The sequence below is a fragment of the Hylobates moloch genome, unplaced genomic scaffold (assembly GCF_009828535.3).
Source record: "Hylobates moloch isolate HMO894 unplaced genomic scaffold, HMol_V3 SCAFFOLD_14, whole genome shotgun sequence".
In the NCBI taxonomy this organism is placed as follows: domain Eukaryota; kingdom Metazoa; phylum Chordata; class Mammalia; order Primates; family Hylobatidae; genus Hylobates; species Hylobates moloch.
Genome location: NW_026652289.1, coordinates 88,285,576 through 88,298,604, shown reverse-complemented (window position 1 = coordinate 88,298,604; position 13,029 = coordinate 88,285,576). Strand labels below are relative to the sequence as shown.

Sequence of the window (13,029 nt, the reverse complement as noted above, 5' to 3'; positions counted from 1 at the left end):
CTAATAATTACTCTATCTCTGAATCTTTTAAAAATGTTTCTCTTAACTTCAGAGCAATCCTTCAGATAATAATGTATTTCTATCTCTGAATCTTTAAAATTGTTTTTCTTAACTTCAGAGCAATCTTTCAGAAAATAATATATTTGTTGATAAAAAACCCACTTGTTTGAAGTTTTAATTCCTCTATTTTCTTTTTTTATTCTAATAGAATCCAGAAAAATCCTATTTACTTTTTAAAATAACATTAATTGTACAAAATTGTTATCAAACATTGCTACATTTTCTGTCTGCATATTGGTCTATGAATCTGTCTGTGTGAATTCATTGAAGATTGTTTTGAAAGACATCTACCTAATATTAGCTGTGATTTTTACTAGGAGATAGAATTTAAGTTTTTTTAAAAAAAATTCTCATGTTTATACTCTTCCCCACTTTTGAGGTTTTTTTAAAAATATGAAATCAAGTCTATTGTATGAAAAAGAGTATGTCTCATGTTAAAACAAAACTCTGGAAACATATGTACCAAGATATTAACAAAGACTGGTGGAGATGGAGATTTGTTGTTTTCTTCTACGTATTTTTCTGTGATTTTGAAGATTTTTTAAAGCAAAATTTTAAATCATTTGGAATATGCACCAATAATTTAAGAAGAAAAGCAGTATGAAGACATGAGAGAAAAGCCACCACTACAATTTTGTCTCAAGGGTATTTTTTATTTTGGTGCATATCCACACCCCAATACAAACACATAAAACAATATAGAAGATTTTATACAACTATTTTTACCTAACGTTATATTATGAGCATTTTCTTTTTCAAAATGACTAAATCTTTCTTAGTCTTCTTATTCAATACAAATTGCCCTTTTTCTTAGGGGCTGTTGAACAGCTTGTGAATTGAAGACACAGAATCTCATAGATGGCAGACAAGCTAAACAGGAAGTGCAGGGCCTAAGGCCAGCCTTTACATGCACAAAGCGAGTGCACAGATGTCGGTCAGTGGTTCTCTCATCAACACAAAGAACAACATGAATATATATGTCTTGAACAAATAGATGTTCTACTTTATAAAAGCAAATCTACTTATGAAACAAACAATATCACTGCATGGAATCAGCAGTTATTTTGAAGATTGATTCCCTAGAATACACTGGGGCCTCCAGCTTAGTTAAAATAGCAGAAAGAAAAAGAAGCCCTGTGCTAGGCAGAGGCTGGGACAGGGCTTCCAGACTCAACTGCTCTCTCTCCTTAGACTTGCCCCGGATCCCACAGCCAGGGCTGGCAGCTGCTGAAGTCACCCTGGGCTGCATGCCTAGCCATCTTATGATGTCCTGGGAGCAGCACATTAACTTCACATCATCTTCAGATTCTTTTGAAGTGAGACTTAAACCAAGACCAAAGCATGCTTTTTATGCTCCTTTTATCTGTGACTTTATTACAGAAGAAATAAAGAGCAGTTGGAATGTGCCCTCTCTTTCTACTTGACACATACTCAGGGAACTATGATGAATTCCAAGCCAAGTCTGTGGCTCTAAGTCCTCATTAGAATTGGGGGCTGGCTAGCTACTTTTTAAAAAGAGACTTTGTTCTAAGTTGAGCATAATTAGTCCTGACAAATGGGCTAATCACAACGCTGTGCAATTCTGGATAAACTCCAAACCTCTACAGCTTTTTGTTTTGTATTGATAAAACAAAGGCTTTTGGTATGAAAGACCAATAAATTACCCCAACATGGTTTGATAACAAGGCTTTGATAAATAAAATTACACAAGTCATATGGGATATGACTAAAAAATAAATTCTGTAAATAACAGTAGCATTGGGCACATGGGGTAACAAGAGGAAAATTTAGAGCTACACAAACTGCCTAAATAGCCCACATATTTGAAGTATGACTACAGGGAGTAACAGAGGTGACTTTCAATGTCCTTGTAATTCTTACTTCAGTGAGGCTTTTCCTCAGACTCTGTGGCTTCTTTTTGTTTGTCTGTTTTTTGTTCTGATCACACTTTTTTACTGGTAATTACTTCTTTGAGGAATAGACATTTAAGCATTACATGGACATATAATTTTTACATTTTATTGTCCTTATACTTAAATTTTACCATCAGATACTAACTGAACACAAGTACATACTGGTCTTACTGCCAATCAGCAGATGTTTGAAATCCAAAGATTAATGGATGGATAGCTTAAAGGAAGTAATAAAACAAATATTAACTGTAGAATCTAGGTGGCAGTAGAATTTTTTGGTTTCTGTATGATGACACAAGAGGTGATACTCAAGGAAACCCCCTATGGACAGGAAGAGAGATGTAAACTTTGAGTTGTCATTACAAGGAAAACCCTAGCCAGGACTGGACTGGGCTGCCTGTCTGAGGCTGGGAGGTGCTTGGCTGCTAGCATAGCTGACTGTGTGGCTTCTTGAATTACGAATTTTTCTTCCCTGGGAAGAGTAAGTAGGTTGACTGAACGAATGTTTGGATTCCCTCTGGGAAGGGGAGCCCCGAGGCCACTGAAGGCAGGGGCCGCAGTGTGGGGCTGACGCTGTGCCACTGAGTGCTGAGGAAGCTGGGCTTGTGTGCTTCCACCCAGACCAGCGTGAGCATCTCAGCAGCACAGCGAGGAAGGAGAGCATGAGAGCGCCCCTGCCAAGGGCCAAGTGCTTGCAAAACAACTGCATTCCTGCATTCCTCTCATGTGTGGTGTTCTGATAAATGGAGTGAGTCTTCTCCTGGTTTAGAGCAAATCAAAAGGAGAAGGTGAACTACTAAGTCCAATGTAGTATGACTCCGACGACAGACATCTTCAATGGCCACAGAAATGAGGCAAGAACAGTGTGAAGTGGGGGTGGTGGTGGGGGTGGCGGCAGGACAAGGGCCACACGTGGGGCCACACAATTCCCATGCTCCTGTCTCTGTCAGTTGTTTAGCAAATGAGTCTAAAAGATAAATATATCTTTATTTGTTATGGAGAGCGAAGTGGGAACCGAGCAACACCCGAAGAGCAGTGCTGTTGTCCAGGGAAAGTTGGGGTCTGGAAGGAACTATTTTGGGTACATTCAAAATTTCCTGCACAGAAGCGTCTGATCAGTGACAACCAGTTGAAATAGAACCACTAAGAAAAGTTTCACTGGACAAAGAGGAAATGCACCCAGGTTATCTAATTGACGGCTACTGTGATAATAATGGCAAAGAGATATTGACCCTGGCTGGCAAAAGCTTCGTTATCTCAGGAAACAGGCCTGCATTTCTTCAGATTCTATGTTGATTAAGATGGAAAATGGACGTCTGGCCAAGAGTCTTCAGGTGAGCTGGATGGACATCACCTATGTAAGCTCCTGACTCCCCAGGGGACTCCTAAGGAATCAATTCCCCACCTAGGCAGCCAGCCTCCAAATAGGTCCACGGCATCCCTTGTCTGCACAGAAGCAGTGTGGACTTTTAAAATCTGAATCCTGCTGAAAGCATTCAGTATTTTCATAGAAAACGAATTTGTGGTAAGCTACATGCCTGTGTGAGTCTATAAAAATAAATATCAACCAACTAAAATCAATCTGCTCTGCCCCTTTCAAAAATTTTGGTTCATATATTTGTATCCATATGGCAAAACTAGGCTTATCTGAAAAGTACATAAATGTTGGGAAAACTGGCTAGCCATATGCAGAAAACTGAAAATAGACCCCTTCCTTACACCTTATATAAAAACTAACTCAAGATACATTAAAGACTTAAACATAAGACCTAAAACCATAAAAACCCTAGAAGAAAACCTAGGAAATACCATTCAGGACATAGGCATGGGCAAAGACTTCATGACTAAAACACCAAAAGCAATGGCAACAAAAGCCAAAATTGACAAATGGGATCTAATTAAACTAAAGAGCTTCTGTGCAGCAAAAGAAACTATCACCAGAATGAACATGTGACCTACAGAATGGGAGGAAATTCTTGCAATCTATCCATCTGACAAAGGGCTAATATCCAGAATCTACAAAGAACTTAAACAAATTTACAGGAATAAAACAAACAACCCCATCAAAAAGTAGGTGAAGGATATGAACAGACACTTCTCAAAAGAAGACATTTACGCAGCCAACAAACATGAAAAAAAGCTCATCATCACTGGTCATTAGAGAAATGCAAATCAAGACCACAATGAGATACCCTCTCATGTCAGTTAGAATAGTGATCATTAAAAAGTCAGGAAACAACAGATGCTGGAGAGGATGTGGAGAAATAAGAAAGCTTTTACACTGTTGGTGGGAGTGTAAATTGGTTCAACCATTGTGGAAGACTGTGGTGATTCCTCAAGATCCAGAACCAGAAATACCATTTGACCCAGCAATCCCATAACTGGGTATATAACCAAAGGATTATAAATCATTCTACTATAAAGACACAAACACACATATGTTTATTGCAGCACAATTCACAATAGCAAAGACTTGCAACCTACCCAAATGCCCATCAATGATAGACTGGATAAAGAAAATGTGGCACATATACACCATGGAATACTATGCAGCCATAAAAAATGATGAGTTCATGTCCTTTGCAGGGACATGGATGAAGCTGGAAACCATCATTCTCAGCAAACTAGCATAAGAACAGAAAACCAAACACCGCATGTTCTCACTCATAAGTGGGAGTTGAACAATGAGAACACATGGACACAGGGCAGGGAACATCACACACCAGAGCCTGTCGGGGGGTGGGGGGATGGGGGAGGATAGCATTAGGAGAAATACCTAATGTAGATGACAGGTTGATGGGTGCAGCAAACCACCATGGCACGTGTATACCTATGTAACAAACCTGCAGGTTCTGCACATGTATCCCAGAACTTAAAGTAAAATAAAAAAAAAATTTTAAAGTCCCTTGTTGGATAAATCTTAAATAATGAAACTATTAATATAAACAGGAGTGAAGTGTAACTACTAAAATATCAAACAATGTCTTCACTCCTATGTCTCCTTAATGCTTCCATATTAATTTTTCTAAGATGACAACTAAATATTTGCAAAGGGATATATTTAACCTTTAGACTCATTTGCTAAACAAATTAAGGGTCATTTTCTCTTCCAAACATTCATGTACTTTCTTTGAGCTAATTATTTTGCTAGCTCCCTGGGATACCAACAGGTGGATTCATTGGGAAACGTGTAAAATGAATGCCAGACAATGATTGCTGTCTGCTTTCAAGCTCATTAATCCTCACAAGGTCCTTATCTCTGAGGCCAGCACTAGAATTGTCCTCCCCATTTTGCAGATGAGGAAACTGTGTCTCAGAAGTAAGACAATGCATCCAAGATGACAGATCTTATGAGTGCAGGCCTGGAATTAAACCCAGGTAGGATGGCTCCAGCATCACATTCTCAACCTCTGTCTTCCAAGTCCTCCTTGGTTACAATCACAGTACTAAGTGTCACTATGGGGCAAAATCAGGGCATTATGGAAGTAAATGGCTGTCAACCTGTCTTGGCCTTTGAGGGACGTGGGAGCGGCTCCTGAAAATGGCCTCCTGGAGGAATGACATCAATGCTTAAAAGCCCAGGGACTACTAAGTTATCCAGGTGGGCTGGGAGGGTATGGGAGTGTGGCATGAGCGCTTGCTAGGATGTGGGCAGGAACGAGTGCTCCAGGAGCTTCAGCTCAGGCGTCAAGGGCTGTTTGGCTTTTATCCAGTGCAGGTTTCTCCTGGTGCATTCTAGAGCGCCGCGCTCTACAGCTATCTCGAGGCTACAGGACGGCTCGCCCTCGCATTTCATGAACTAAGATACTTTTAAGATTCAGTTTGTCATTTGCGTCATGGGATAGTGGCCTAACTACCTTAAAGGGTTGTAGTGTCATCAAAAGAGCATGTAAAACAATGAGTGATCCTAAGTATCTTCAGCATGGCGATATTCCAGAGAAACCATTTCCAGAGCCCCAAATCTCAACAATAATGTACTTTTATAGATAATTTTAAATCATCCTACTCTCTTATGTCATAGTACAGATTTAAGACTTTCCTTCTGATCAAATATTGGAAGCAGTAATATAATTCCATAATGGAAAAATGATGATATAAAATATCATCCACGCCAGGGGATATGCTGTTTGGTATATATAGTCCAACACTGGATAGATAAATAAAATGTTCTGGAAACCAGGAGTCAGATACAGCAAGTCAAATTAACTCTTTGTGGCACTGACATCATGAAAAAGCCACTGGCCTCAGAATGAGAGGGTCTAATGCTAGCTACAGTACATATTGTGTGGACCGCTGAAGGCCATGCCTGAGATCTTGCTGAGACTGATTCCTCATCTATAAATAAAGATATTGGCCCATGTCCTAGCTTGCTCAAAGTATACGGCGAGAGCCAAATAAAAAACATAAAATTCTCTTACATAGAAATATTACTGTCTTCATATATTAAATGTTATAATTTATTCAGGTCCCATGGACGAAGTAATTAATTAAATCTGATTTTAAAAGAACAAACATATTTAGATATGATTTGTATCAGAGGATTTCAATTTTCTTAGCAGACGAGCGGTTCATTAGACCAAGAAGAGGTTTTTTCCGCATTTCCTGTCTGAATTAGAGATGGAGGATGACTCACAGTGGGTTTGAAAGATTTTTCACTCAATCTTGTGAACAAAGATACTGATGCTATTTTTAAAATTATAACTTTCAAACCCAGACTGATATATTACCCAGATTGCATTCAGAAAAATATGACAAAAAGCCAAGAAGAAACCACTTTTGGAGTTTTTTCTACAAGAGCTATTTAAACATATATTCCTATTTGCATTCAAGATATAAATCTCACTATAGCATCCTGTTGGAGCATGTCTCATTGAATAAAACGCTGGCAGCTGGTTTAGTGGATGATTACTAAAGAAAGGCAATGCGTAAATCTCTCAATTCTCCCTCACAGGAACTACATTGAGTCAATAATAATAGGCAATATTTGTACATATATACTGCAATTATGTACTTGGCATGTATTCATTCACTTAAATTCACAATACCCATATAAAGGAGAAGGCAGTTTCCCTCTCACTTATGACAGGAGTGCTTGGATGGGTCAAAGGAATTGCCCAAGATCACATAGCAGGTAAGTGGTACAGATATGTTCAAGCATAGTGTGGTCTGACTCTAGCACCAGAGCTCCTGCTCTCTGTGCTCCCTCCCTCCCAGTGGGCACTGCCGGAGGAAATATATGTATTTTTTAATTAGCTGGAGTGTTAAACACACAGTATCAAAACCTTCATATATAGAACACTTTTTTTGAGTTTGGAGAATTACTTACAGAAGCTTCTACACGTAAAGACTGAATCAACTTCAAAAATATCAGGGCCGGGCGCGGTGGCTCACGCTTGTAATCCCAGCACTTTGGGAGGCCGAGGCGGGTGGATCACGAGGTCAGGAGATCTAGACCACGGTGAAACCCCGTCTCTACTAAAACTACAAAAAAAAAAAAAATTAGCCGGGCGTGGTGGCGGGCGCCTGTAGTCCCAGCTACTCGGAGAGGCTGAGGCAGGAGAATGGCGTGAACCCGGGAGGCGGAGCTTGCAGTGAGCCGAGATTGCGCCACTGCACTCCAGCATGGGCGACAGAGCGAGACTCCGTCTCAAAAAAAAAAATTCAGATGTCCACATCAAGCCATGCGGCTTTTGCCATAGCCACGCGAGAGCAGCCTTTCTCCTGACTGTTTTGACTTTAATAACTAGTCTCTGGGGAAGCCTATTTGTGGTCCTATAATAAACCAGGCACTAGAGGGAAAGCTCCTAGTGCAATTAATCTGGAGCCCCAGGCTTCTTCCTTGATTTCTTCCTCTGACATCAGGGAGCCTTTGCTAGGATCTCTTCCACTAAAAAGCCGCTTCTAAGCGTGCTCTGAGGCTGACCTGAGCGCCCTTCAGCTTGCCGTAAGTATGCCCACTGCAAAGTAGCCTTCACATATCCAGTCCTATCTCACAAAACCTGCTGTGGGTGAGAAAAAAACGCTGCACATTCTACCCAAATTATTTTAGACAACTGGACTCAAGTTCAAATAGGCATTACGGGCAGCCTTGATATAGCAAAGACGTGGATTAACCTGCAAATGTAATAAAGGTTTTACACAAGGGAGAGAAGCAGCTTGCTGTAGAGATCATAGAGTCAATCTCTTTCGCTCTTCCTGTTTTTCTTTAGCCCGAAAACATCATTATTTCACCATTATTTTTATTGGCCTTTTTATAGAAAATTCTCTGTTCCTTTTCACATTTGGAATTCCATTGTCTTCTGGTTGCCATGATTTCTGGTAAAAAGTCAGATACCTGTGTTATTTTTGGGTTTTGATCATTTGGCAACAGTGCATTTTTTGTATGAAAATCTATAATAAAAAATTTATTATCCTTCAAGGGGAGCTCATCATTCTCTTTTCTAGGCCAAAGATTGGGACTAATCACCTTAATGCCATCAGGGGCTGGGCTGACTGAAGGCTGAGCTGTAGTTTGACAGGTTTTTCAGTCTATTTTGCACGTGCTGTACAGATAACTCCAGGGGCTCTAGCTCCAGTGGCATGTTCACCGTGACGCCCCCTCCTCGTGCATCCTCAGTGATGCTCTTTCCTTATCTTGCCCTCCCTGATAGAGTCTGCTTTTCAGACCCTTTCTCCTCGTTTTCTTCACTTTCTTCTTTTCACAGTTTTGAAATTTAGAAAATGTCTGGAGTATAGAGTCCATTTGCCTTTCCTTCCTTTCTCTGAGATAATGGCTCATATGTATTTGAATTATTGACTTTCACTGATGAGCCAACCCAAGAGGATAACTTTCCATAGCCACCTTCTTTCCAGACTCGTAAAGTGGATTTTCACAGAATCATATGCAGGGCACATAGGATCACCATATATAATCACTGACCATGTTCACCAATCACCTGGCCGAGTGGTGTTCACCAGACGTTATCCTCTGTACATCTCCTTCCTTTGTCTCCTCCTGCGCTCTTTGGAAGAAGGTCACCAGGTGCAGCCCACAATTAAAGAGTGGGGGCTATGCCCTACCTTCTTGAGGGAATAACATCCACATAAATCATGTGAAATTCTGCATGAGGGATTTGTCTGTGTCCTCCCATGTATGTATGTATTTATTCAATCATTTATTTGCATCACTGTGGCCTCATGGATATTTATTTTATTCTTGGGTTATAATCCAATACTACTGTATTTATCTTGCTGCTCACATTTTTAGCTTTGACCATTGTGATATCTTTTAGTTGGCGTCTGTTGATATAGCCCCATGATTTTGTGGGTAGGCGGGTGGGTATGAGGTGAGTGTTTAGCATGTCTTAGTTTCTGGAACCAAGATTCTCTAGGCTCATCTTGTATATTCCCTGCTGCAGCCTCACAATCTGCCACTTCTCCAAGGAGCCCTGGTTCCTGTAATTGGAGAATGATATTAGAAACCAAGATCTGGGCACTAAGGGTACTTACTGCTCCTGCAGTGTTGTTGCTCCTAGGACTTCTCAGATGACAGAGCAGGAAATATATGTGTGTGTATCAACTCATACATGTATGCATATCCATATATATTTAGCTGTTTTTAATTAATAGCATTTAATGAAAACCAAAGCTGAACATCTTGCCATCAGCCTGTTTCTGATAATTCCAAGGTACACTTCCTTGAATTCACTGCAGGTTATTCTCAGTGATGGTATGCCTACAGATATTTTAAATTATCAGAATAAAAAAATGTAGGAGGTTTACTTCTTATTGCAATTGGTAGATAGATATAGATATACAGAAGAGATAACAAAAAGTCTCTGATTTGCTGGGCGCAGTGGCTCACACCTGTAATCCCAGCACTTTGGGAGGCCCAGACGGGTGGACCACCTGAGTTCAGGAGTTCGAGACCAGCCTGGCCAACATGGTGAAACACCGTCTCTACTAAAAATAAAAAAAATTAGCCAGGCGTGGTGGCAGGAGCCTGTAATCCCAGCTACTTGAGCGGCTGAGGCAGGAGAATTGCGTGAACCTAGGAGGGGGAGGTCACAGTGAGTCGAGATTGTGCCATTGCACTCCAGCGTGGGTAGCAAGAGTGAAACTCCGTCTCAGAAAAAAGAAAAAAAAGTCTCTGATTTTTATTATGCATGGTGGCCTTTGGCTAGTGCAAGGGAAAGGTCAGCTGCAATTGTCCTTGGAGAATAGTTGAGGAAGGCATAAAGACTGCAGAGAGACTGTTCAAGACCATCAGTAACATAACAAAGCACACTGCTGTGCCAGTCAGAAGTCTTAGTAGACTAAGCTGTGATCCGATAAGAATGTGATTTCTATACCATCCACCAGCTGTACTCATTAAGTTAGCCTAGCCCAATGCCTTCCAAACTTCATCATCATCAGATTCACCTGGAGGGGGGAACACTGACACCTGCAAATAAGTCCAAGACACTTGGACTCACTAGGAAGTCCAAGTAAAAAGGATGTGTCTGGGACAAAGAGAACGTCTCATTTCCCAGTGCAATTGAAATGCTACTCCTCATAAAGTGCTAAACTTTCTGGGTTACTGCCACAGGTTAAGTTGTATTCACCTGAAGATGTTAGAGTCCTAACCCATGGTACCTGTGAACATGACCTTATCTGGAAATAGAGACTTCAAAAATGGTTAAGTTGAGGTCATGAAGGCAGGGCTAATCCAATATGACTGCTGTTTCTATAGAAAGGAAATGCAGACACAGGGATCGACACCTCCAGGGAGAAGACAACAGAACAGAATTCACTTCCTTGAATTCGCTGCAGGTTAGAAGGACATGGAGAGAATACTACCTGCAAGCCAACGAGAGAGGCCTGGAGCAGATCCTTCCTTCACGGCACTCGGAAGATGCCAAGCCTGCCATCTTGATTTTAGACTTCCAGCCTCCAGAACTGAGAGACAACACGTTATTTCTGTTGTTTGAGCCACACAGTTGGTAGAATTGTTAAAGTAGCTCCAGGAAACTAATTCAGTGACTAATGTTTTTGAACAGTCTTTGTGCATTTTAAATAAACATATTTAATATATTACATCCAAGTCTCAGAATGTCATAAATAATATTTTTGATATTTATGTTATCCCAATAGAGAAAAATGGGTCCAGTCAAACGCAGCTGTTTAGGGCTGTGCCCAAAGTATGGCGGGGCCAGAGTGGCCACAGTGAGAGGATGGTGGGAGGCCATAATGGACACAGACCACCTCACAGAGCCTGGACTCGGCAATGCACCTGCATCTGCACGTCACATCTCATTCTCCTAATTCTGAGGTTTCCCAAAGTGTTTCCATTTCACAGATAAGTTCCCTAGCAGAATTATTTACATAAGCTTGAAAACTTGGCACAATCATATCCATCCTTTTCAAACTTTACAACGACTTGTGAGAACCAAGTAGACAGTGTTGCAAATGCTTTAGTTTTCTTGGAAAAAGGGGATTATGTAAGTAAGTGTTATTGCCATAGTCATAATGTTGAGTTAGGAGACTGAGAAACAAAGAATAACATTTGCCTATAAAAAGGCATTTATCTGAGAGGGATCCTTTAAAATGCCAACACAGCCCCATGGGTGATCCTCCACATTGTGAAAACGTCAATCACATTTAGCAAGCAATGGTGTTTCATGAATATTCATTAAACAGTGAACTGTTGATACCTGAATTGATGCTGGATATGGCCTGAAAAGCACACACACAACAACACACCCCAGCTGCAGGCAGGGCGTGATTTCTCATGCTTGTGGGCTCCAGCTACCATGCGTCCGTCACGAGCATATGAAATGGGAATTTTTTTATTATCCAAAGGACATTTTCCTTGCAAGTGTAATTATACAAAAGATTGAATATGGTTGTAAAACTTATTAAAAATATGACTTTAGAGATCGATTATAATTTCTTTAAGAGCCACAGTAACACCTAGCACAAGAATTGTTCAGACTGTTGCCTCAAATCTGTTGTCTCCTTCTATTTACCACTTTTCTGAGCTAGTATTTGCTTGCAATCAGTTTCAAAATCCCCTGAGTTAGTTGGGTTCAGCTTAACTTTGCATTTCCTTTTGTTTTGAGAACACCAGGAAAGGAGAAGCAGTGGCCTTTGGGATTTAAATGCTAGAGCAGTCCTCCCTGCTGCTTGGTGACTCCCTTCAGGCGGCCTTAGACCCCAAAGGTCTGCTGGTGCTTGCAGCCTCTAAGACAGGGAATTACATTACTAAGGTAGGTGCCTCTTAATTGGGAGCAAGCATCCCAAAAGGTTTCCCTTTGCGCTGCCTCCACAGTTCATTTAAATAAATTGTGGTGTTCCATTATTTAACATTGTCATTGTTTAATATTTAAACACAGATCCCATTTCTCAAATTTTCCACAATGACACTCACAGAGAATCTTTTGTTTTTCTCCCTTAATCAGGTAACTTTTTCAGGACTTTTCTTGATGTGTCAATAACTCTCTATTTTACAGTTGTACCAAGAATTAAGACTGGGCTTTAAAGATATTTACCATTAATTCTCAAAACTGGCATCTTAATCTAGTCACCCATAAAATAAATTATTAGATAATTTTAAGAGCCAACAAATTCTTCATACTAACAAATAATATCAGTAGAAAAGCTGACTCTACCCCCATCTGCAACCCACACCCTACCAAAAGAAAATCAGTTGTGAAATAGTGGACCCTAGGAATAATTAAATACCCAAACAAAAAACAACGTAAGACATAAGACAAAAAGCAAAACAAAACACATTCACATATATTCATAGGCAGAACAACTCTTTTTATTTAATTACAGGATTTTGAATATGCATATAATGATCACTTCATAAAATCAAATTGGTAGGTAATTATTTTCAATCATTGAAAAAGAAACTCAAAGATAAAACTTAGAGTAAATAAAAGGAATTGAAACTCAAAGGACATATCACACCAGCTTCTTTTATGTGTGGATTCTTAATAATATTTGATTCTTCTTATGTATGTGGAAATTTGCAGAACTGTCCCCATCAGCAAAATTGGTTTGTGTAAATATGGTCAGTAGTGAGTTAGGTTAA

The 13,029-nt window shown here is 40.1% G+C and overlaps 1 protein-coding gene across 7 annotated transcripts in view; it reads right to left on the bottom strand.

The window, feature by feature from the left end:
- GABRG3 (gamma-aminobutyric acid type A receptor subunit gamma3) overlaps positions 1-13,029 on the bottom strand; it is a 561,917-nt gene that overhangs the window by 46,906 nt on the left and 501,982 nt on the right. The gene's annotated exons all lie outside the window — the stretch shown is intronic.